Source organism: Paralichthys olivaceus, chromosome 2 (assembly GCF_024713975.1).
Source record: "Paralichthys olivaceus isolate ysfri-2021 chromosome 2, ASM2471397v2, whole genome shotgun sequence".
NCBI lineage: Eukaryota > Metazoa > Chordata > Actinopteri > Pleuronectiformes > Paralichthyidae > Paralichthys > Paralichthys olivaceus.
Window position 1 is genome coordinate 7,063,995 of NC_091094.1, and position 27,450 is coordinate 7,091,444.

Genomic DNA, 27,450 nt, shown 5'->3' on the forward strand with positions numbered 1-27,450 from the left:
GATAGACTCCACCACCTTTCAAGCCTATGATGAGTGTCACAGCAGAGAGAGAGAGAGCAAACACCTGTGAATGCAGTATTTAAGTTTTTTTTTAAATTTTTTTATCATTTTATATTCATGGCAGTCCTTTATTCCATCTCAGGTTGGGCACACTTGCTGGACAGTGGGGCTGGGTATTGAAATCAGGTGCCAGTTCCAACACGAACGATACCATAAAGTATATTTTGAACAATACCCAACCCAACTTGTCTAGTGTAGTAAAACAGGGACTGCAGAGGAAGCTACTGTTCCATAACCAAACGCAACAAATGAGAATCTCCGTATCTCTCTCTCTCTCCACCACACACTGCAAGAGCGAGCTTATCGGGGGATGCTGAATTGATATAACTCGCTCATCAAAGACAGGCAGATTCTGCAGGAGCACGGGAGACTATTCTTGCACTAAATCACCCGGCCCCTTTCTAGATCTGGATGTCATGAATTTCACAGCTCCTCTCCGGGCCATTATAATAGAGGGGGAGAAGAGAGGGAGAGAGGGAGGGGTGTTAGTGGGAAAACACATTTAGGGAGATAGAAAAGAGACGAACGAGGGATATATAAAGCATGATTAGACACGACAAGACCCAGTTGCCTTTACTCCTACTTTATCTTCATACGCCCTATTTGCAGTCATGAGTAGCGTGTTGGAGCAGAGACAAAGAAGAAATACCAGGTCACAAATCACACCAACGGAGTGAGGATTCTGTCAAAGAGCCCTGAGAGCAATACAGAGTGAAGACACAGCGATTCATATAGCTGCAACACACACACACACACACACATACACACACATACACAATGCCAATGAAAACCCCCAGTTGGACATGTAACTCTTCCTCTGGGGGTGAAAACTAGGAACAGACGCCCATTAGAACAAATAGAAGAGAGATGTGCAGAGTGGAGCTGAGGCAGGGGAGAGGGAAACCAAGACGATTTTTTCACGTAACAACTATTGAGTCAAGAAGGAGGAGAAAAACCCCCCAGGGCCACATCCTTGGATTAATGACTTTGCAGACAGTGCAGCAACAGAGACTCAGTTAGGGGCCGACTATGATTTATACACATGAGAGGGTCAGACAGGCACCGAGAGGAGGCAGGGAGAGACTTTCTAATCATGCATCCTCATCAGAGTAATCATCAAATTCAGACCTGCAGGGCCTGTCCACCTACGGCAACCTCATCACGACCTGTGATGGCTGTTCGGGTGCTTCACCTCCTTTTCTGCCTGATTTTTGAAGTTCTTACACCTCAAATACAAGCTCACACATGTGCAGGAGCAGACGCTCACAGTCCAGCAGTATGTGGATATGAAGAGGAGGTTGTTAAAGCGATCAGATAAGAGGGTTTGTTTGTTTCCTCTACTCGTGGCAGCTGTAATGCTTAATCTGGGGCTGCTCTGCAAAATGGCCTGTCATTTTTCATCATAATAACTTTAAAGTATCAAGGAGAATAACACAGACTGTCAGAGAAAATTTTGATTCTTATTCTCTCTGTGAAATAAAAGTACTTTATTCCTTTGTAGAAGAACCAGTGTATTGCATATTGTATCATACACTGTTCATAAAGTCATAAAGGATTAAATGACAGGGTGTATTTTTAAGGGTATACCAGTACAATATTCACGTTGAAATGCAGTGTATTGCATATTGTATACACAGTATTGATTAGTCAATCAAAAATGAATCTGCTGTGTTGGTAATATCCATATTCATCATCAAATTCTATAGAGCATCATCGTTCAAACCTACTCAGTGTTATTTAAAAACAAGGCTGCTAAAGACATCATAGAGTACGAGCCATAAAGAAGTAAACTTTAAGTTATTGCATATTTGATGTAATGTTGTAGCCACAATGAGATTTTTGGGGCCGAAACCTACATGAGGAGCAAAGTAAAAAAGTTTCAAATACCAGTATATCGGGTAATATATGTATTTTGCAGTTAAACCATGAGCATTATTACAAGTCATAAAATAAAACACAACTACAAGCATATATATAGAGAAATTAAGGTAAGAAAACACAATCGCAAATATTTTCTGCATTTATCAATTCAAAATTAAATTGGCATTTTGATGCATAGCAAACATAACTGCCAATAAACCAAGCCAACCGATAAATTGTTCGAGCTCTAATTTCAGTAATTTCAGTTTTGTGATTTTATGAAAACTCCAACCCAAGAAAAGAAGGAGGGAAACTATAGAAGCTCATTTAATTCACATCAACTAGACTTGAGTGGTTTAACTGAAGCATCCTGCAGCCAATCACATTAATTATTGTGATTCATTCATGTTAACTGTCACTAAAACAAGGGAACGGATTTAATTACAGTAACATACCTAAATCCAATTAAATATTTTCTTTGCAAGTAATCTCTAAGCGAATGCTCACCACTACGAAAATATAACTCATGCACATAGTCTGAAGGAAGAGATAAGGATGTGTGCAAGCGTTTTCCACGCAGTAACAGTATTTCCACACATTACAAGACGGAGAGATGTGCCGCAGTGAAACAGCTGCTGGATGTGAGGGAACGAGTCTCAGTGTTCAGTGTGATCTCTGTGTTCATCCTCCTCTTTGCCTCCTGGCAATCGCCGTCGACTTCAGCTCAAGCATCAAAGGGCAAAACAGCTCTTTCATTTGCCTTTGTTGCCACTGTGGTATTTCACCAAATCTGATGGTGCTGGCACCGTCCAGTTCCAGACCCTTTGAGCCGCACCCCCACAGATACCAGCTCTGCAGAGAATCACTGAACTTGTTTCTATGAGGAGACGTCTCACACTCTCCATGACAACAGTTAGTTTTGTAAATCAAACCAGCGCCGCAGGACTTCTTCAGTGTATTTCCACAAGACATCTGATTATCAACAATTATTGATTCAATTAGAAATAAATTGCATCGTCAGTAAGGAAAACTAGAAACTGCATTGAGGTTATATTCGTCTGCCAACCAGTCCGATTCACAAGTCTTGACCATAGACTGTGTATAGACATGAAGCCAACCTTCATGTAGTCCATCTTTTTATCCAGAGCATTATTTGTGTGTTCACAGTGACCATGACCTTTGACCTGTGAAGAATAAAATCTAATCAGTTCATCCTTGACTCCACCTGAACGTTTATGAACCCTACATGTAATGAAATTCTCCTCTTGCATTCCTGATACATTATGTTTACACCGACAGGAGGTCACAGTGACTTTGACCTCGACTATGAAATTCTAATTAACGGAAGCTCGAGTGTAAATGAATGCTTGTACCAAATTTGAAGAACTTCCCTCCAGGCATCACTGAACTGTCTCGGTTATGAGAATGGGCCGGGCGGCGGTCAACCAGAACACTTAATGCATCCGGCCACGGCATAAAAATACCTTTTCAAATTTCTGTTCAGTGCCTCCATTCAAACTCTGCTGCTCCGACGGTGGCGATCCTGTCATGCAGAGGGAGTGAGGAAGCGGAGTGTCGGAGGCCCGGGTCATTTTTCATTTCCTTCGAATAGTATTCGACCGAGGGATGAGAAACCACCTCTGTTCCACCTTTCAGACCAGAACCGAAGCCTATCCAGGATGTCTGTGTTTTTGGATGATGGATGACGGGCAAGGCAAGGTCACGTCAAAGGCAGAGGGAGGAGAAACGCAGGATTAAATTTAAATTCAATGCATGCTTGGGGACTGAGACAACAGGCAGAGAAGCAGCGTATCGTCCCTCGAACAATGGGAGCTTCATGCAAATGTTGGTAATTCCATGAGCCTGAAATACATCCCTGCAACAAGATAAATGTTCGAGCAGTAAACGAACACGCTGCATGGGTCTGCAGAGGTACGTTATGTCCCTAAGAGCAGCAATATGCACAGGAGCTGAGATTAATAGCTGTGGCAGTTTGCCGTTAGTAGTAAAATCCTACTGGAGACTGTAATAAATGCTGACATGGCCTCATTCATGCTTTTATGGCAAGACACACTCTGTTAAGACTTGGTCTCTGAATGCCATGTTCTTGAAGTGTGTGGTTCCCCAAAGTTCTCTCCTATAGCACAGCTCTTTTTTACTGTATGTTGGGGTCCATATGAATGTGTTGAAGGTTTCAACAGAAATGTGACTCATTCACTTTGAATGGAGTGATGTCATGTATTGTCAAACTGCATTGTGGTTCCTGTTTCGCCCGGTCTAGGGGACACCTGACACTTAAATAAAAATGGCTTCTCCCTTTCCCTACTCGCAACGGGATGTCCAGTGCCATGACAATTTGTTGTCCAACGAAAAGTATGTGAATAACAACAGGAGAAAAAGATATACTGTAGATAGTTATTGTGAAAGAGGAAACAGAGACAGTTCATCTGGTCGTGGATTTTATTGCTTGTACTTCCTGTACACTTTGGCATTGCATTAACAGCTATGGCATTTTAGTACGGAAGCTGGTGATGATGTGTGTCCAATGAATGAAACTGTGATTGTTGAGATATGAATTCAAATCAATTATTTCAAACTTTCACCTCGATTACAATTTGCCCAAGAATTCAATGTGTTTAAATACATGTTTCATAGACTCAAGTGAACTTCAACACTTTTCAGATCCTAATAACTTCTGATTAGTGTTGGTGTTTATTGTTATGGTGTAAAGTGAGCTCAGGTCAGCCAGGGAGTGAGAACATGGGATAAAATGAATAGTGGAAACTGATGCTACCTGTCAGCAGGGATCTTCAGAAGTGCCCGTAGGTGACTAATTAAAACACATCCAGAGATTTGTTGCATGAACACCTCAGCAAGAGGGAAACATCCTCATGTGTCCACTGGAAGGGCTTACTTCAAGGCCACCTCCCTCAGCCGAAGGATTTCTATTATTACCTTCCTCTGAATAACTATGTCTATTTATTTCTCTCGTGATGATGCAAGGTTCAGAAACCTGCCGATCAGGAGGGCGCTCAAAGATGTCGATCCGTGACACAGAAATGTGTCGGATCCTTTTTGCGGCAGGAGGAATTCCTCTGAGAATCCGTAGCGTATGCATATCTGAACCTGTAATGAGTTCAGCTCAGAGTCATGACGGGCCCCTGTGGGCTGTCGGAAACACTGCTAAATTATCAGCGATCCTGTTCGCCACCACAAGGCTTCATTAACACCGTCTGGGAGATGTGGGGGTTTATTGTCAGGGGCACAATGGAGACATTTTGGTTCGAATAAGAAATCTTACAGCTGAATAAAAATGTCCAAATTACAACATATCCTAGAGATGTTTTGTAATTGGCTTTTTAGTTAAAAATGACAGCTGATCTTAGAGTTTAAACTATCTTATTATGGATCAGACAATATTATTATTTAACAACTGACACTCTGTAAATATCATTAGTATTACCCGATCAGAGTGACTATTGCTCATCATTCAGAGAGAACATTGGATATTCCTGTTTAATTTAGAGCAAGTCGGTGCCGTGCAGTGTAGATGTTGACGAAGAGGTGATGAAGATGTCTGCGTGATCAGCGAGTTAAAATCAATGGTAATGATAAGATAAGAGTCAAGAGGAGCATTTTATCTTGAGTGAATCAGTCTTTGCTCATTTGTAACTCGCAGGCAGAACTTAGGAAGAAAAAAAAACACTTTGCAGCTATTTCTCCGCTCGCTTCAGACACGTCAAGTAAACAGCCACATTAGTTATCACACAGAGGGCCGTGTTTTCTAGATGGGAAACAGTTTTTTTCATTGAGCGTACGGAGGACATTTATCCAGCAGGCCACACAAACAAATGATTCCAGCACATTAGGGATAAAAGCAAGTTTTCTACTGCTGTAGATTTTACTCTGACTCACCACAGTTTGACATTTTACAAGCAGTATTGAAGCCACAGGGACAGTTTGCAGTGAATCAGTTGGCTCACTTAACTACCGCTATCATCGATATCTAACCACCAAGGAGTTATGTTTTTTTAGGTATGAGCTTTCGGAGTGTTTCCCTTTCGTTACTTCCACAGCGTGCAACAGTCAAATTTGTCCTGCCACAGTTTTCAATAAACTAAAGGCTTTTTACTCACTCATAACAACATATGAGATCTCTAACTTTTGTGTTTTGTGTCGTTTCAGTTTAGGAATGTGTGCAGCGCTCTTCAGGTCGCTCTTTTGCTTTACCACCCCACAATCAGCTGCACTCACCATGTTGGTGTGCTGTCAAAACGTCTATGATGTTTTTACTGTCCTCACAGGCAGACCTCGTCATCTTATTTCGTCATTAGTGAACTGTGTGCTCTTGTGTTGCACTGTTGAGTTCTGAAGTTTCTGCGAATTCAGTTTCTATGTTAATTCTCACAATATTCCACCACATTAGCATATTAGTCGGGATAAAAAATGCACCTGCTTTTGTCCTGATCATTAATATTCATGAACTGACGACTCTGCTGAGCATATTTCCTCATTTATTCTTACATTAGGCACATATATTGTCTGGTGAATATATTTTTGCGAGGCCTTGTTTTCCCTCTCTAGCTGCATTTTACAAACATATTCTATTCTACCACATTTAGTTGTGTGTTGTTGTTGTAACTGATTCCAGAGGACATGAAAATGACTCACCCTGCAATGAGAAATGTAGCTCAGAACATGCACAACACCCTTTTTGACAGGCTTTCTGTCATGTCATGGGGTTAGGGTGAGCAAGACTCTCTGCTCCCACTGCTTCTTGGCCCAAGATTCAAAAAAACTTGACTTCCTCACAGCGGAGGTCAGAGCAAACTGGCAAACACTGAGGAGGAAGGACATGAAAAAAAACTGTTGGAGTGAGTCATAACTCTGCACGTGCACAGGAGCTCTTCCTCGGCAGAGCCAACGTACAATGAACAATATCTTCAACGCTCAAGTCAGTTCCTCAAATGTGTCAATAATAATTTGCTGGACTACAGGTCCAGTCCCAAAGCTGTGTCACCTGAAATACAGCCTCCGTCACATCTGGAGGAGTTTTTCATATAAAGCAGAGGGGGAGTGAAAACCATTTGAAAACCCAATGTCTGATTATATTCTGTTTTTTAACTCTTACTCTCACAGAACAATGAAAGCACATTATTGATTTCCTGTTTACTGAATTAGCTTGTTCTACTGTCGGAGGCTCATATGCAGCACTGGAAACAATGTGGAATGAAATTATGTGGGGTTTTTTCTGATTTACAGATCAGATCAAAAATGATCTGGTCACAGAATCATCAGGAAAAAAGGTTTCTTTTTTGTAACCAAACTAAAAAATACAGAGAGAAGGAGGCAAAGCAACAAGATGCTACATTTAATGAAGGGGATCACAGGTTCAGCTGCACTCTAAATAATTACTGCCACTGAATGAAAAAACACAAAAGAGGCCGGAAAGGAGCTTTTAACACCCTTCACTGAATGCTTTATAAATATCTTGGCAATAGTAGTGGTTCAATGTGTTTAGACCTAAATAAAAATGTCACTTTGTAAAGACAGCATGTGACAAAAAGCTCCAGAAACCCATGTATCTAAAAGACAAATGCAGAGCATAAAGGATTAGAGCATGTTTCCTCTCTAATTAACCACACACTCCATAATTACAAGGTCGTTCACTAGAACCTTTAGAAGTATCACATCTTTGTTGAGGTAATTTCTTCAGCGAAGCGTGGCCTCTATAAAGAAAGTGTTGCATGCTGCTCACCGCCTCTGTGTCCCGACTTCATGCAGAGGCAATAATCTCAACAAATAGTGGTCACAGCCGTCTCAAACACCGCAGGAAGTGACCCGGAACGCTCCCACCACATTACAGCTCGCCACACATTGGCAAGCTACATGTTTTTTAAGTTGATGTTTTGAACCATCTTCCCGCTGAGTCGGTGACAATACCTAAGCTTGGATTCTGATCTCAGTTTTGTTGACGGTAAAATGTTGTGACGTTATCTGGGTAAGATGATAAATGATTGTTGGCCTGTGTGTGAAGCCCCTTTTGCACGGATTAAAAACCCCACTAACATCTGGCTTTTGTCTGCAATGGGAATGGACACAATTGGCATTCACTCCCAAGTCATATGACTCTGCAGTAGATAGGTTTATTGGCTCCAGCTCAGATTGGCAGTGATGGAAACATGACACCCAGATGAACCCACTAATTTCTTCTTCAGTGCCCTTATTTTGACAGTCTAACACCTTTTGTGGCACAACATTATGACGCACATTGAAATTCCAGAAGTTGGCATATAAATAGCCATGAAGGTTTGTGTACGTAATGTTTTTTTCATCTTGGGAACGTGCGACAGTGACTTATTGTATCCGGCAAGATGCAACACCGACAAGACAGTTTGTTTCAGGCACAATCATGATGTTGGACATGACCACACTTAAAAAAAACCTGCATATACCCACAGCTTTTGGAAGTTGTGTGTTCCTCTGTTCCTACAGAGAAGTGGAAAAGTGACCAATCCAAATCAAATAACTTTCTAGAAAGCCGAGCTGCAGCCACAGGTGAATGCACTGATCCATCACGCAGTGGATTTGTTGGACGAAGAATTCATGGTGCTCTCATTCGTCAGTATGAATCGCGTCTTAAGCGGCTATACTTTGCCTTATTTGATGGGTTTGTTGACTTAAATATGATACACAGCCTCAAGCAGATTAAACCTCCCACCACCCTCGTCTGTGCACTCTGAATTTAACTGGCATCTGCAAGAACACACATCATGAATATCAATTATTGCTAAAGTGGAGCTGTGAAAATTAGCAGGGCGGCTCTATTGTGTAGGTTAATGGAAACTCAGACAGGAATTTCACTGTAGGGTTAATGCCAGTACTAAGCTGCCATGACGATTCTGTCCTTGAGCTTGAATAATAAATTGAAAATGTGTGTGGGCCTCTATGATTGGCTGGCAATATGCATGAAATATTGGATTTATCAAAAAAAGAGAAAGAAATCAAATAAGCAAAGGGAAACAAATACAAAAACATCCAATTTGTGCTTCATGAGTTTTGTTTCTAAATTAGGAATCAATTATTTGACAAAAACACGCTGTCTTTGAATCATCATTGAAGTGACATCAATAAATCTGTTTGTATCTTCAGGCAAATTACCTCTAAATTGGAAGCAACAGGACCCTGTTTTTAATTGGAGCTGTTATTGTTAAAATGGCTAAATTTTAGAAACATTCATTAAGATAAAAAATAACTTCTCCCAGTGAGTTCATTTGATGTTTTTCAATAATCTTCATCCGTGTCACTTGAAATCCAGCCAGTTATTCCTCAACCATCGTCCATAACTACAGCAAAACATGTCAAAAAAGCGGGTCATAATCTGGAGCTGAAAGAGTTTGAATTAAGTTTGCTAAAAGTCAGAGAACATTTTTACTTTTACATCTCAATAAGAACCAAGGGGTTTCTGACACAGAGCAGAGACAGTGGAGTGAACCATCACAATGTTGGTTTTAGTCTTTCCATGAAATTTGCCAAAAAGAAATAAATACAGGAATAACACTGCTGCTTTATCTTTGAAAAAACATCAAACATGCTTTCATGCTTCCTTTACGCCCAAGCGATCGTTTGAAATGAGAAGATTTAAAACCCTTTTCAGTTCAACATCTGCAGTTACCTGTAAAAACAAGACTGAGGGTGTTAGAAGAAATCCCATCACCTACGGAATGAGCAGTGGTGACACAGTTTACTGAGACATCGGGATTTAACTGGCTCAGTCAATTGTCGAGAGATGTTTGCTTGACGTTTATCCTGTGGCGAAAACTGAGATGCTTTCTGAGTTTTATAAAGTAATGTGAGTTTATCCTGATACGGGACAACAATTGTAATTGAGAGTGATGCCAATATATCCATTTTAATTGCAGGATTGAATCTCAGAAATACTTAATGCATCCAAAGGTCCACATCAATTCACAGCCCATTTAATAATTAACTGCTGCGGCATTTTCACAACAATACCTCACACATCAGACCTAGTGGAGCAATTATCACTATCACCACCATCAATGTAATATCCCGTGAGCGCTCTAATCCTAATTAACAGCAGGAGGTAAGGCTAATCAGCAAGTCCAGTTATTTTCATTTACCTACTGTGCAAAAGAGAAAACGGAGAAGGAATGAATGTAATTAAGTCGACCACAACTGTAATCACAACGTCTTGATGAGAGGAATGAGATAATCATCTCGGACACAACAAGCTTTCAGGTGCAGGAAAACCACAATAAATGATTTAAATGTGAAAAGTCTGAGCATGAAGGAGAAAACAAATTGAGTAATAATGGCAAAGTGAAGGCAGATGATCATTTCAGAAGAGCAGAGACTCTGAGGCGACCTCAATCTTGATAAAGGAATTCAGAATTCATCAGTTTATTTGCAGTTTGTTCACATACTCGTTTCTCTGGTATCAGCCAGAGCAAAGTACTGCTGCTTTTCTGCCCACACCACTACATGCACCTGCTGCACCGAGCCTGTTTCCACACACAGCTCACCTCCTTGATGTGTTGAAATAGCTCGGCTGTATTGGATTTCACCCTGAGGTGTAACATGTAAAAAATCAATGCTTCCACAAGATCTAAAAAAATGTGTCTCGCTTTGTTACATAAGAGCTTTTTTTTTTTAAAACGGAAGAAGATAATATAGTAATTAGATAAGGCATGTATATAAAGTCTATATGCGTTGCAGGTTATGCATCGCTCCTCCATTGCTTTCATTCCGTTTGTTTTGCTCGTCTTTTTAGAAGATTGCACTATCAGAGCAATGTTAATGAATGGAATGGAATAAAATCAAGGAAGATGTATTGGGACTCACAATGAAGGAAATTCATGCTCGCAGGGAAAAGCTGTGAGCTATAACACATTTCAGTCTTTTTACTCCCACAACACAGTGATTGATGCGGCAAGTAATTACTCATGGAGGAATGAATCGGGATGAAGCGCCATTCAATGTGCTAAGCTACAATCAGCCAGTTGATTGGGACGCAGCGTGTTGGGGGTAATGTTCAGAGTCGTTCATGTGGCGTCATTGAAACCTGCTGCTTTTTGTTGCTTTTCGCGCACAACCATAATAATAAGTCTCTGTCCAACTGTGACCGGACGACAGGGTCAATACAGGATGTGGTTTACAAAGTTATGTCACCAATAACAACTGTTATCTTCTCCACAACCGTTCCACCAACACCACGCGGATCGAAGTGTGACGGAGGGATGGGGATAAGGAGAGCCTCCTCGACTTCTGTCAAATTACACGGTAAATATACCAAAGCGTGTGTGATGCCGTAAACTACAACATGCAATGTGTTAATACATGCTGGACAACTGTACTGAAGCTCTACTGCTTAATTTGACATTTTAAGAAAATACTGTTAAATAATGTTTTTTAATTGGTTTGTGATACTATGCTTTGTCTTCCGCCGCCTGACACGACATGCAACAATAAGGGAAACAGAAACTCGTTGAAGCAGCGCCTGGCAAGGGCAGATGTCCCTGAGAGCTGCAGGCGTGGAAAACATTTGGGATGATGAGAGGAAGAAACAATGAGTAGCCAGAAGGTAGAAAAATGAAAACACGGAACATGACGGAGTAAACAAAGTCTTCAAAATCGAGTGTTCACATTCGCTGAATACAGGACCTGAGGGGAACTGTCTGTGGAGCAACGATTGGGAGAAAGTGACTGTAGGACATTTTTATAAAGAACTGACACCAGCTTTCTATTTAGGTTTGGAAGAAGAACGGTTTTATTGACTTTATATTTTGGATCTTTCTTTTGTTTTGATCCCTGTAGCTCAAGGTATCATTTTAATCACCTCCTTCATAGAAAAAGAGAGACACTGACCTCTCATTGTTTCAGCTCATGCCCTAAAATGACAACAACAAAAAAACTTCACTCTGAACTATGGCCATTATATAACCAAGTGTTTATTATTATAGTTTATTACTGTCACCATGACAACAAACATCCCTTTTATCCTTTACAAAGTCATGACTTAAACCCAAAGCATGAGCTTCCCCTAAACCTCCCCATGTTGATGTTGTGCCAAAACCAAACCAAACCGAAGGCGATTTCGGAGAAGCCTTTTTTTGTTAGATCTCTTAAAATCCCTTTTACATCCCGCTAGCAATGGATAAATGAAAAGCTCTGACAACAAAAAGAAATAAAATCCATCATCTGTGGAAGCTGTGGGGCTGGAAAGAGTTCATTCGTCCTGGATCAAATGATCGGATGCCCTACCTACGTGCTTTCTAAACTGTGAATGAGCCATGAGTATACAGTCAGCCATGCTGTGCTCCTCTTTCCAACTCCAGGATTCCTCCACCAGGCAGTCACTTGGTTTTGGAAGCGTAGCTTTAGAGTAACGGGGTTGGATATTTTTTTCCTGTTTACTTTCAAAATAAATCTCCTTGTCCTGGGTTCTCTGGGATTGCCGACTCTACCTTTAACTATAATGCTACAGCTCAATATGGCTTTAAAGAGACAGATTAAACTGATGTTTTAAGTTTACAGTGAGTTTATAGAAGGTAAATGAAAGAGAAGAGCACATGCACTAAAACTAATGTCTAGTCCTGCAACAAATTCTACCTCCACAAATGTTAAAATGTGAAATATTCATTACTTACTTTTTAGGTGTTGATTCAACTTTATGGTTATTTGGACAATGTAGTTTTGGTGTTGCTATTGAACAGTATATGCATTGATAGAATTGGGGTTGAGAAAATAATTAAACACCCATGTATTGTGCAATACAATGTGAGGAAGCGTTATGTCTTTTTACTTATGTAAGGAAGTGAAAGCTGGAATAACACCACTGCAACAACATGCTGTAGATAATGACTGGGTTTTTACAGAATACTATTTGTGATTGGCATCTTGCAGCCTTGCCTGAGGCGTCTGATTTGTGCCACAAACGGTTATTACAGCTTTTCAGCAGACCGTGAAAACTATGAAATAAACTCTGTGGGCACAGCTCAGGTCCAACAAACACCACCCTCTTTATGTAAATGCTGTCTGGTGCAGTCACAGGTAGAGGTGTACATTCTGTGGTGAGGCTGCAGACAGCGCTAACTCCTCATTACTGTAATTGTGTTTTCCTCCTCTCTTTGCACCCTGGGGAGCAGAAAGGCAATGTTACACAGCTCGCCGATACTTCACAACAAGCAGCTTCTGCATGGGTGTGTGTGTGAATGAGCATAACAAGTGAGTGTACGTATGTCTGCTGAGAGACAGCGAGGAGTTACAACTGCTACGATAAACTCATCAGAACCAAGTAATGGAATAAAAGACTTACATGCGTGCTACATATTAAAAAACAGTAAATAGAATGAACGTGTGCTGACACATTTTGATTTAACACTTTTTTAAATGATATAAATCGATATTAAGGAGACATGCAATGCTTTTTTTTTCTCTGAGTAACTAAAAGTTCTGCAAAGTTAAACAGCGACAGGACAGTGATGAGTTATCGGATGATTAGAGAATATATACATTTTCAAGTAATACCCCAAATTAAAATTATGCCGCTGAATTTAAGCATACATGTCTCCTTTCACTTCAGTTTCTTTATTATGCCAAATCAAATATCTCAAGGTTGAGACAATATCATGTGCGATACAAGAGGAGAAAACCAAAAGTTCTCACAATGGACCTCGTTTTACCATCGTTTTGTGGAAAACAACAAATAACTTCTTTCAGTGATGCTTTCAAATTTCAGTTTCCAATGTGAAACTTGCAAATGATTCCTTGCTAGAACTTTTAAATTTGGTAAATAAAAATAAAATATTTCTAATATGAAAATCAATACCAAAGATTCCTGGCTGGTTGCTAGCTCGCTTATTTGGTAAAGGCTAACCTCAAAACAATATTGATTTGAAACAACAGTGAGCAAAAGAAAACACTCCAGAGATTTATTACCACCGAAAAACTCCAATTGGTTTTGTCACAGATTTGAGTCATTGTCAAAAACATCAAGAAACATCAACACATACTTTAATCAAACAGTGTTTGAAGAAATAACAGGTCCCACCACTTTTCTCTTCCAGACAAACTCCAAACATAAGAGATGCTCATTTTGAAGAAGCCTGAAAACCACAACTGGCTGTAACACAAAAAGGCAGTTTTAAGCCAGCGAGTGCCACAACAAAAAAATACTGTAAATACTTCAAGATTCCATTTACCGATCAAACATGTTTTACTGCCCAAACGTTTTGTTGGCAGGAGGAGACGAAAAGTTCTGAAGTCAAAATTGCATTTGCACCAAACCAGATACAAGAGGAAATCATGGCCCAACTTTGGTTTGTTTGCCAAATTGGATAGATCTCCAAAAACTTCTGTCTCAGAGAGGGACAATGATCTCACACAGAGATTTGTGCATTTACTTCAGAGGTGCTGGAGTATTTCAAAACAGTTGTCTGCTAACTGGACCTCAAATGCAAAACTTGTGGTTGTATGAACATTTTGCAGCACGACCTGGACGTGAGTTGGAAATGTATTGTTTTTAGTCGCAACTGTACAAGTACACAATATCAGCTGACGCAGCTCAGCCTGCTCTCATTGGCAACTGTGGAGTTTCTGTCCAAGTCGATGTTTGATATTTATGATTTGAGATTGGGGAGAATCTGACTCAATCAGTAGCATTGAGATTATTTTGTAGACCGCTCACACTTCAGGATTATTTAGGCTGATAATCGGCACCCACTGTGGAAACAGGCAAATGAGATCCTAAACCGGCCCAATTATCCTCTAGTGTGCAGCCTTGAAGCATTTTGAAAATCTCACATCATCACCACATGATCTAAATTTCTTTTACAGCACGGTAAAGCACGGACAGCGAAAAACAGAAAACAATGCAGTGGATTACACACAACCCACTCACCTCAGATGAATCTATGCATAATTAGACGACTGTAGGCCAGCAGAAAAGATCCTATCCACACACATCATAGATCTTTACAGAGAGCCAGCTAACCTCTGTGACACATACCCTGAGGAGCGCCCGATGCCAACACTGAAAATCAACTTTCAATAAACCTGCCGAAAGGATCATCCGAAGGTGATTTTATCCCTTTTTTTTACTTTTTTCGAGCACTTCCTTCTTTTGCTGCCTTTGTTCTGTGGATTACAGACACTTCTTTCTTTGAGGCAGAGCACCTGGCTGAACTGCAGAGTAAAAGAGGTGCACCCGTCTCATCTTATGAATTCATCACAGTTAGCTTTTGCACCTTGCGATTTCTGAGAACTGTTCAAGAGAAATATATGCAGAAAACACTTTCTTAAAAAAAAACTGTGCATTTACAAACAAATCACAAGTAAAACTTCCCGTTTTATGGTTTCCTGTTATTCTGGTTGCAATAGAAATCTTGTAGCTTAGATTTTCCACCTAGGCTGTTCAACTGGTGAATGCTGGAAATATATCATTAAATTAACAATCTAACAAAAACAAAACTAAATTCTTTATGTCACCTTAATCCTCTCGTTCTTTACCTGGGGGTTGTGGGAAGGGTGTGAAAGCAAGTTAATTTAGAAAGTAAGTTAGCGGGTGCACAAAATCCCCAGATGCAAACGCTAAAAAAATGTCCCACAAAGAAAGGAAACAAAGGAATTAAATTCTCAGATGGCGAAGATCCACATCCGCAGTGGGTGATTTGTTGCAGTGTGTTGGTGAAGGAGAGCCTGAGACCTTCCAAGATTCTAAGGCTTTTGCAGACTCAACATAAAGCTGCAGTAAAAGACGTTTTACTGTTACTACAAGAGCCACTTGGTCAGAAATCTGTCCTGCAGAGAGCCTCAATGGAATTCTTAAAGTGGGACGCCACATGACTTGCAGTACATAGGTTTTTTTCTAACCATGCAAGAGAAGGTTTCAAGAATACTGTGGCTAATAATACTGAAAATACATTTGAGTGTGAATAATCATGTTCTAATAATCTACCCTGTACAGCAGCACAGAAGAGTGAATCAGAATCCCTGTTTCAAAGTCAGGAGAGACAACGATCTGTTGTAATAACTGATGCTATATGGTGATACTGCTCTGAAGCTACTGGCTGAATGTTGGACATCAGTGCAAAATGAATACTGAGGGGTTTAGTTGCTCTAAAACACTTTTCCCATTCACATCCACCAGTGTGATCTTCTCATCCATCTCTCTGAGGTTGGTGTGTCGGGGCTGGTGCTTCTGAAAAACAAGCACAAAGCCAGTTTTGGGTGAATAATAGTTTGCGCCTCTTCCTCACCCACGACTGGAACAACTCTTATCAAATAATAAAGAGGCTTCAGACCGTCAGACTTCTCAGTTGAACCAAAATGAAAAGGTTCTTCAGATAACCAGACCGACTGACCGAAGTTTGGTCAAACCAAAAGCGGTCGACTTGGTCCGGATCAAACTAACCATTTTTTTTGGACTACTCCAAATATTTTGACCAATTGCATGAAGTAGAAGTCACTGAGGCAGCTCCCAAGATGGCTTGACGTCTTCGCCTCAGATATTATCTTTCAGTGGTGAGGACGTTCATTTAGACCTCAGCTGGTCTATCTCTACAAACCAATCACAGTCAAGTACAGGGAGATGACAGGACGTTCGTGCTTCAAGAGTCTTAAGTCCAATCCCTATATTGCAATGTGAAACCACAACTAACCGAATCAACTGTAAATAAAAACATGAATTCCCTGAAATATCTTATTTTATTGTGTTTGTGCTACTTGACCATTTCCACAGAATTTCTGTAACAGAGACATAGTGATGGGAGAGAAACAGAAAATGTAAAGATATTTGTGGGGATGTAGCAGAATGAGGGCAAACGGGTCATCGTCGTCATGAGGTCTGACTCATGTCTCCTGCAGGCTTGTAAGGGATGCATTGAAGTTCAGGCTCTCCCAATGTTAAATTCCTTCTCTCTTTACGTCATCACCACGCTGCATCACTAGTCTCGTCTGGCCTGGATGTAGCAGCCATTCTGGCATTTTATTACATCTGACAGGCTGAGGTTTACATAAAAAGAAGCCTTAGCTTTATACCACTGGCTTCCATTCAATTCTCTCCATTAATCACTGCATTACTGAGTCTTTGGCCAAGCTTCCACCAGCAGATGCACCCTGCATTAAATATGTGTCTCAAGGCATTTCCCCTCGTTTTCAGGCTTGAAATCATTCCAAAAAACGTCTGGTGACATCATTTCACTTGCTCCAAGAGAAGCAGTCCCTTGCTTCTGCTTTTGTGTCAAAGATACAACACTAGTAGTGTCTTGAAATAGACAAAGAAATACACGATCACTGCGTTACAGGATCTTTAAAAATACAGGGCTTCACCTGAAATGATCGGAGGATATATGTATGTCAGCAAAAGTTATAAGTAAAACCAGTTCACACACACGGCTACACTTGCCGTCAAACACACGGTATCTAAGCCCCAAAGCATACCGCATACCATTTTACTCTACATCGGACCATAATGTACATCATGCTGTATTGAAGAGACTTAAAACTAGAGATTGAGCCCATAAACTGTGAAAATGTTTCAATAAAGTTAGGTCGGGTCATTTTCTCAAAGATTTCAGTAGAAATTGCGTCGCCCTCTCTCATTTGAGAAAATACAGTTCTAAGGTATGTTCACATTGGCTTCACTTCATAAGAATGTCTTTAATTCTGCTAAAAGCCCTGAATGCATTGAAAAAAACCATCAGAAAATAATCAACTGACTTGGGATGTAACAGGGAAAGTTGCTCATTGCCAAAAGCTTAAACTTCATTCTGTGCTGCGGTGAATACGTCTGGCCATGCCCAAAATGTTACTGGTCGTCAACAGCTGACTCCAACAGTGATTTCCCTGTTGTGTTTTCCTGGCACATGTAAAATGTATGAGCTGTTGATTGCAGCCTTTTCAAGCTTCCCACTTCCCCACGGCCTGTATTCAGAAACATCTACAGAAATGTCAATATGTTGCCTGAAAAGTTCATTTTAAGCTCGACACAAGCTCACTGAAGCGTTTGTGGTTTAGTTGTGCTACTTCTGTATTTCCAAATCAAAAATATTCAATTCAGGACCAAAGAAGAATACTATTTCAGTCCCTGTGTAAACATGTGATTTCTGCTACGATGTTTAAATGAATAATTACGCAGGTAACCTCGGGAAACCCATCTTTCTCTGGGTGTGAATGTGTGTTGAGTCAGAGGTGGCTGTCATTACACTATTTAATTACAGAGGTGACAGAACCAAGGTCCTCATGCTACATGAGTAATGGAAGAGTATGTGCAGCCAGCACAGCCCATCAGCCCCAGAGCACCATGATGACTCTTATCAGTAAACTCATTCCTGCCTCCTGACCTTTCAACAGTTCCACAGTCGTCCACTCTGCCCTCCCACAGAAACGCAGCACAGGACACTGTTCTTTGTTTGAAGCGGCAAAGGATTTCACTTAAGAGATTCTGTCTTAAGTGTACATTGTACTTCTCTCAGCAAGGAGTGGATCGACCCAGCAGTAAATCTAGAGCGTCTGACTGCAGCAGTCTTGTTTTCTTTTACAGAAGGGACATACTGGTGTCAGGTTTAGTCAAAACATGACATGAACACAGCAGCCAATGCAGATGTAATCAGTATCAGACACCAGCTGAGATCTCAAGCAACACTCCAATGCAAGGAACAACTACATCTTTGAATTTTATCATTGTGTTTTAGTTCCATCTCTCCACAGCACAAGCAACTGCATTCAGTGAAAAAGCTCTGACAGACCCACTAATAAATACCTGCCCGGCATGTTACAGTACACACACACACACACACACACACACACACACACACACACACAGAAAATGTGGAGTATTCAGCAGCTACGGAGCCAATCATTTCCCTCGGGGGTTGGTGAAGACCAAAAATAGAGCTATAGGAGAGTGCACTTGGACAAGGGCCCAACTTCAACTGAACACTAATGTTGCTGTATTCAACACAACCCCTTAACAAGGTAATTGTATGTAAATGTGGTTTTTACAGCTTGTGGCACTGAGAGAAGCCAAGAGCTGCAAATTATGCTTTTGTTGACCTTACACATGACAGTAAGACTATAAGGAAGAAGATTTACAGAATCTACGAAACACAGCAAACTGCCTGTCTACACTCAGGCCTTATCTATATCTTATCTTATCAGGTCTAATCTACTGCAGGTGTACATTTTACCCTCCATTAAAATAAATACATCTCCATCCACATAACCTTCAGTTAACAAAACATCTCCTCGCAGGGCTAACCAAAAATATATACCAAACGCCATATTTGTTGTTGTTGCTGACATATGCTCATTTAAGTTTGTAAGTGGATGAGAAGCTGAGGAAAACGTTTGCTTTGTACAATATCCACATTAGTGTCATTTGAAAACAGCACCTACACAATGTCTCAAACAATGTGCAGTGTGTTGGTACAGCATGAATGTGGATTTGACAGTTTTTACAAATGCAGACCAGAAGGAATGTGTCACCCTCCGCCCCAGCACAGAACCCCGAGCTGCTAATGTTTGTTTTATTTAAAAGGCTCCCACTCTTACCCTATGTTTCATAACCAATTCAGATTGGCAAATCATTATGCACATTTTCAATGTGACAAACATCTTCAACACCCCAGTGTTCCTGAAGAAAACACTGATTTAGGCTTTTTACATAATTACACCCTGAGTTCAAACCAGGGCTACTCTTTGTTGGCACACAAATATTTTGTGCTGTGCAATTTTGCATCTCACTGAGTTGCATCTTCTCAGAAAAATCATTTGTGATTCAATGAAGAGAATATGTCAGTGGCTGCAAGACAGAGAGAGCATTTCCAAAGTCTCCATGTTGTATACTCACAAACTGTATTTGGGTGCAGCCCTGCAAGTACAGCTGCACCAAATGGACTTCAATTTAATCCAACACATTACAGCACCACAAACCTATAGAGCCTGCAAAACTAAGTACCATCGATTTTCCCATGACGGATCTCTCATAATCTCAACAACAACCGACAAGCATGTGACAACAATATGACAAGCTTCACATAGGTTGGATTTACTGAAGCGCAGCTGCTGAGTATTTACTGGAGGTGTATCTAAAAAAAACTGGCAGCATCAGTGCATATTTAAAGAAAGCTGTGCAAGAAAGGCTGCATATAAGAGTGCATGGAAAATGATCAGACAGGAGCTGAGACACAGCTCAAGAGAAACTGTCAAGATGCACCACTAAAGACCAATTTACAGTGGAAAGCAAAACCCGGCTAGATGAACCACTGGGTTGCAACGAGCGATAGATAAGTAATTTGATTGAACACATAATTGTAATTCCAACAGTGACAGAAAAGTATGTGAAACAGATTTAAAAGTGGTCGTGACATATTTCACAGTCTTTACCTCGTCCTATCTACCGGTTATTATATCGTAGATGTGCGCACAGTTCAAATTTTAAGAGCCGTAATTTTAATTACAACCCACATGATTAATGGTGTCTTAACAAGCTGTAGGAAGCTGTTGCTTTCGCAGGCTGTAATTTGTCCCTGGGAAATGTTAAATTATGGTAATTCTGTGAGGTTGAGAAACAAGAAGCTGTTTTCTGGTTGATGGGTGTTTGTCCATATAGGTCAAACACCACGCCACTCAGGCGTACATATACAAATGTATACAAAGATGGAAGACATGTCTCCACTATACAGAAATGAAGCTAAAATATCCTGGATACAAACACTGCCACCTTATGGGCAAAGATCCTTTCCATTTTATGAGTCGCATTAGTGACACACATCATCTTTCCGTTTCTAAAACATCAAATAATGAATCAAAACTAAAAAACAGTGTGATGAGAACAGACAAAAAGGAGAGGAACCATCTTTGAGAAAAAAACTGATTAAACATGTATTTTGACTGGTTACTTTGGTCCATGTCCTGTCTGCTAACATGGAGAGGGTTAGGGTTTATGACCTTTAGTGCATCCAGTCAACAGGTGAATGCTTTAGCTTAACTTTTGGGGAACTGTCACATCGTCAATCTTTATACAGTCTAAGCTCAGGACACAATATATAGCCAGCTGCTAATACAGCATGCTAGCTGTCCATGCAATGCTACAAGGAAGTACTCAGACCAGTAATTGATTGGCTGGCACCTACGATGGAATATTTCATTAAGGTAATTTGATTGATGGGGCCAATACTACTTTTCTAAACTTCTACCACATGATGCACAAGCAAAGCCAAGCTACAGAACCACAACGCAGTTCTGCAACAAGTAAGATTTGTTGCTATCATCTATAAACAGCGTTAGTAAGATATATAGTTTGAAGCCGATCACCTTAACAACTCAAGAACTCCACAAGCGAGAGAAGCGAAGCTGCTCATCCTGTCACCGTCTCTCTCCGGTGTTTCATCCCCACTCATGGTTCCAGGCCTTGGCCATTAAAATAATGAATCGCCACTGCTTGTTTCACAGACGCCTCAATTTGGCTCCTTAAAACCTCTCCTCTCCACAATGTCTGTCATAAATTGAAATCTGGCTTTCACTCCAGACTTCAAGGCTCATTCTCCTCAGAGGAGACGACTCCTCTGCCTGCAATTCAGGATGAAACCTCATATCCTGTCATTCTCCAGACGAGCATGTGAAGACTGAGGGAGTTTGGGAAATCGCATAAAAAGGTGAAACATTTATAATGTGCTGAATAATGCCTCGTGCTGGCAAACAAGAATGTAATGAAAGATTTTTTTGATAACATGCTCAGTCTCTGCCAACGTGCTGTTACCTGGAGGATAATGGATTCCATGTTTCCATGAACTACACAGGAAAAAGCAATCAAAGAACAAATCAGGAGCACAAGAAAAACCAATAGTGTACTTCCAAAGACACTTATCTCGGACGTGTCTTTGGGAGAGTTCAGAGTCGGGCGGTCGTCTTTAATTATATACAGACAAAAACAGTCGTACTATCATTGGACGAGGGGATGATTGGACTCTTCTATTGCTGCTCTCTGGCAATAAAGCCGTTACATGAAATGAGTACTCTGGTCGCACCACAGAATACCAAACAAGTTTCCTGTTTATTACATCTCACGGTGCCTCTATTCCTCAGATTTATAACACCTCTAAGAAAATGCAGAGTGTGTGACTGTGTTTTGCTGAATTTGTCAGCTCTTGCTGTTTGTATTACTATGGCTTCAATTTTCTTTGATTTACACATGATTTAATACAAATATAAACATAAATAAACTTTCAATATCTACTTTACTGTTGCAGGTAAGTTAAAACAATGACTAAATGTGTGAAACAATGGTCTGAACTGCAAAAACCCCCATTCAGCGCAGTGGCCTGCACTTTAATTTTACCATCACACCTTTAAACAAACACATAAAATGACCTTGAAATGTGACGGTGTAGTCGCTCACTGCTGTTTTGTAATCTGTCTTCAAATGCAGCCCGCGAAGGAAGCGGCCCCTGAATTGCAAAACATCATCAAAAGGACCCGGAAAGACCCCTGTGGTGCTGCAGCAAGGAGATTCGAATTTGATGATCAGTCGTAAATGTTTGACAATTTCACTCTTTCGTGGTGTAAAAAAAAACCTCAGTTACAAACCAACATAATATTCTGTGAATGATTGTGATTAACTCTATTCATTTCATGGTTTAAATTACAGTACAGAGCATGTTGATGGTGGTTTGTTTTTTCATCTTTCATCCACTCGTCTTTCATCTGAGGCTTAACCAAACCTTCCCTTTCATCCTTTGTGAAAATCAATGTCAGATGACAGAATGAGGCAAACTATGAAACTTGTTTGATTCGATGTTCTGTTGCGTGAGTCAACTCGAGAGTCAAAAATTACGCTTGTGTATATGACGTGAGTAAATATTAATAATTAATATGTGCAGAGAGTGGATGTGCGATAAGTGGTACCAAGAATCACTTGTTGGTAATAACAGTTGTTTGAATTGCCCCCGATACACAGGAGATACTCCTGCTCCGATTTTTGTTTGTTAGTAAAAGTAAAATAAGATTGAAAGTGTCTCTGCTTCTTTGCCAGGTTGGCATAAACACTGCCTCCTCCATGTTAGCAGAGCAGACACGAACCAAACTAAAAAGGACCCAAGTACGCGCTAAATACATTTTTAAATAAAATAATCTGCAGTCACTCATCATCTAAAACTCCAGTGCTGAATTCATTACATATATCCTGAGGGTTTTTTTAGATACACTGGAAAAAGTGAAAAGTATAGTTAAAGACAAATTAAAGGGGGGGGGGAAGAAAAGAAAACTCAAAGAGCCACAGTGAGCACTTTGCTTAGATGTTGAATGTGCATTGCTCCAATATATTTGATTGGTTAATTACAGTTAAGTGCAATGAAACACAGTAACTCTGAGTCAGACTCTGGCTGATCCTCCAGTCCTGCTCCAGGTTTGCTGTAGCATCACAAACACATGGAAACAAAAAGACTAAAAGGCAACGACAATAAAAAAAGAAAAAAATTGATGTCTCTCACACATAACACAGCCAGTCAGGAACAACAGTTCAGCCCAAATTCATCAGAATCAGACCAGCGGTGTGCCCGTGAAGGACCCAGCAGGGTGTCACATTCGGATCTTTATCAATTTCATCTTCAACCTGCCAATCTGTTGTTTCTTTAATTGAAGGTCAGAGCACAGTGATGTTTTTTACATGCTTTTAATAAGCGACTAAGAGACGTCCTTGAACATTCAAACTGCAGCAGCAGTTATCTTTTCTGTCTCTGTTCACAATATACACAGGGTTTGCTTTTACTAATGTGTGTAACTATAATATTTGTAATGTTCGTATATACAGTACATACTTCATAGCCCTTCAAAATGCATTCTTTATAATTTAATACCATTCAACCACTGAGAGTTACAGGCATGTTTTATACAGACAAGGTGCAGTTCTTATCCGTGGAACATTCAAAGGGTATTTACATAGAAATGTTCTTGTTTAAATTGTTTGACCTAAAGTACAAATTCATTTTGTTTACAGAACAACTGTGTAGAAGCGTATGATAGTTCCACGAGGTGAACGTCAAACCAGAATAAAGCCTGAATAGAGGAGAAGACTGCAGACTGAAAGCTTTAAGGATTACTGGAAGCACATTATCAGAGTCACTCAAATTAAAAGACAGAGATGCCACAGAATTTCTGCAGCGATGCTAACAGGAAAAGAAAAGCTGCACAAATAAAAGCTCTCGTTCAAGCAAAAGAAGGTTGCTTGTGATAAGTGCCATCCTTCGCTTTCTGAGTGAATTTGTGCATCATCTTGTGTCGTTCCCTCATTAAGTGCCACACAATGAGCGAAAATGAATGATTTGCGCTAGTTTCAGCATTTTATTCTGAGCAGGCATATGACATTTCCTCAGCTCTATGATTTAAATCTTTTAAAGTGCCCCTCTGAAAATCTATTTTTTAAACATGTAACATGTCCTTTTTATATGACCCTTGACGTGCCCGTTCTTAACATGCCTTAAAATTGACCTGAAGCTGCACAACCGCTGCTGCACAAAGAGCTGTTCACCTGTTCATTCAAACCTCTGTGAAGTTAATACTGAACTTATCACGTATCTTTGGCCCCTCAACATACATATGTTAAGTGTGAAGCTGAGAACACGATCGGTTCTCGAGAAATGAAGCCAATTCATCAGATGACAGGCAAATCCAAGATTGCTCAAGAGATCTGGCTCCCTGTGAACACAGCTCAGTGTACTGGCTGATAACTTCCACATCTCTGGTTTCTCCCAACATAGTTTATTGTCAGGAGCAGGTGTTGAAATTGATTTACACTCACAATTCTTACGTCATTTAGTTCTCAACAGAATACGTCTTTTGCACCAGCTTCAGCGAACATGTATCTCTCTGACGTATAGTTAATCCTCACCAGCAGGAGGTGATTGCGCAGGAGAGCACCTCCATTTAGCAACGCATTTAAACACTTTAGGGATCAGCAGAAGATGAAAGACGCCTCAGAGACCAAAGTTAGTCCTGATTACGATTGTGCTGTAAAAAGTAAAAGAGTTGTTGGCAGGAGAAGAGAGCAGCTCTGACATTCAGTAAAGGTGATGGAGTGAACCGCCCAGTGTGCAGCCAGGTTACACTGTGAGTGAGCCTGCAGCCTGCTGGGCATCCAGGACGAGAAGGACCAGGGGTCACATCTCTGAATGTACAGGTCGGCATCAGGATGTAGACAGACACATGCTAACCAGATGAGCTTTGGAGAAAATCACATTAATACTGAATAAATTGCAGTCTTCTGAAAGGACTGCTGGAGCCATGTCTTGCTCAGAGGCAATATTCTCCAAATAAGGGAGTCAAACCAGAGGCTTTCAAGACAAAACTTTGACTCTGTAAACAGCCGAGTCCTCCCTTAAATTGACAACTAGAGACAAATACAGAGATAATCATTAAACAGCTGAGACTTGTCATATTTGGAAACAAGCAAATCTGCAGTGAGTTTCAAACTAATTGTTGAGATAGAATAAAAACTACTGCAGCAAAACACAAAAAAGAAAAATGACAAAATACTTGATGGCAGTTTAATCAGGACCGCTTCTGTGTGTTAAAGCGTTTAAACTGCCTGGATTTTCTTATCGGCTTGTTTACCAAGTTATTGGAGGATTGCTAATTGGAAATGGGGATTTTGTACTGAGGCTACTGGGAAAGGCAGAATTAATTACACATCGAATGTTTAATTAGGCTGCTGCGGTGACTGAGAGTAAGTTACCCTGTGGCCCAGAGTCATGAAAAACAATCGCAGTTTGCAGAGCTGTTGGAGAAACACAAACATCGCTGGCTCGTGTTGGCGCAGTTTCCTCACATCTTACCGCCTCTTGCATTGTCAGGTGCACACGCTCCGTCACATCGTGCGTGAGGTTTGTCAAAAATGTTGCAGGGAAAATGAACTAGTCTGGTTTGTTGAATTGCGGAACGATGCGTAAAAACACATTTACGCAGCAATTACGCGTAAAACAAAAGTTGTATTCTCTTACCTTTTTGGAGAGAAACGGTGCGAGGTGTTGCGTGGACGCGCGTCCTCGCCGTTGTGGTGGTGATGAAGGAAACAAAAGGTGGGTCAGTGCGTTTAAATCTTGCGGGGATTTTTGTTCTTGCAAATTGCGGTTGGAGATGGGAAATGAGGATCCTCTCCTCTGGAGGCGGGTCCGGGGTGAAGCAGGTGCGGGTTTGTGCAGCCGGGTCCTCGGTGCGTTATCAGCCCCGCATTTGACGCTCAAATCTCTTTTCCCCTTTCTTTTAAAACGCACATGCTGTCACCGTCATGTGACCGATCCCCGCCGACCAATGCGCTTCCTACTCCATCCACTCACACACTGAATCATGCTGCAGCTTTACTATTCAGCAGCTTCTAACAGCTGGAGGAGCAAAACACACACACACACACACACACTCGCCCTCCTGCATGTTCTCTGCATCTCATTGACTTCTTGTGCAAAATCCACATGAGGGTAATTGTGAGGGTTTATAAGAACATCTGCTATTTTTCATACTATTCATAAAACCCTCACCTGTGCAACACAAGGGAGTGTACATGTTTTAATAGATGCCTTTAAGATAGAAGAACCCCTCATTCAGTCATGTTCTAAAGGGGGATTAGTGTTTTACACACTCATACTTTTCCTCAGCTGCTTCCTGAGACCCGCCTGCCTTCCACAAACCATCCCCATTAGAAAGCCCCATCCATCTTCCCAGTCATTCTGTGTCCATCAGCGATTCGTGTTGGGCTGTATTCCTCCTCAGGCGCTGCTGATGTGAGGGATTTGATGTTTGTGGCTGTGTAGAGCCGCATGAATCCAGCTGGGGAAATTATGGACTGCATCAGGGTCATGGAGAGAAGAGGCGGCTGACACTGACCCCAGCAAAGCAGAAAGTTAGATTCAGACAAGAATTTAAAAAGTGGTTGTGTATGGATGTAAGCCTTGAAATCATAAATATAGACAAGAGGCCATTTAGGGAAATGTAAAAATCAATACAAATTTTCTTCCACCCATAATGTTAAAAATCCTTATTTCCTTCCTGTTGTTTTTAACCTTTTCCTCTGATGCAGTGTTTCAGGTTCCACGCTTAACCGAAAGGCAAGACCTCGAAAGCCTGACTCAAGACAAAATAGAATCCAAAATGTTTGCGTCTTTACTTGCAAAAACATTGCATGCACAGGCAGGCAGAAGATGGCAAACAAATCCAGAGGGTGAGGCATCCTCAAAGACAAGAAACTGCCTCACAGGCAAAAACATGAGAGGACGATAATGAGAAAATACTTGTTCGCTTGTCACAGAGAGCAGGGAGCACACAGATTAAATACACAAAGACAATTAGACACAGGTGCCAACGATCGGGCTGAGGTCGTCAATCACAGGAGCGGCAAACACATGAATGCAGGAAGTGAGGATCTGAGATGAGAGGAAGAGGTTAAGAGACAACAAAATAAAACAGGAAAAACCGCAATGACAATGAAACACAGAAAACATGAGCTGGTGGGCAGAGCAG

The 27,450-nt window shown here is 40.8% G+C and overlaps 1 protein-coding gene across 1 annotated transcript in view; it reads right to left on the reverse strand.

Moving 5' to 3' along the window:
- The window catches only part of rap1gapb (RAP1 GTPase activating protein b), a 92,718-nt gene extending 66,484 nt beyond the window's left edge, over nucleotides 1-26,234 (reverse strand). Inside the window, exon 1 of the mRNA XM_020096764.2 lies at nucleotides 25,938-26,234. The gene's annotated coding sequence lies outside the window, so the exon portion shown is untranslated. The remainder of the gene's footprint in view (nucleotides 1-25,937) is intronic.
- Between the last annotated feature and the right edge of the window lie 1,216 nt (nucleotides 26,235-27,450).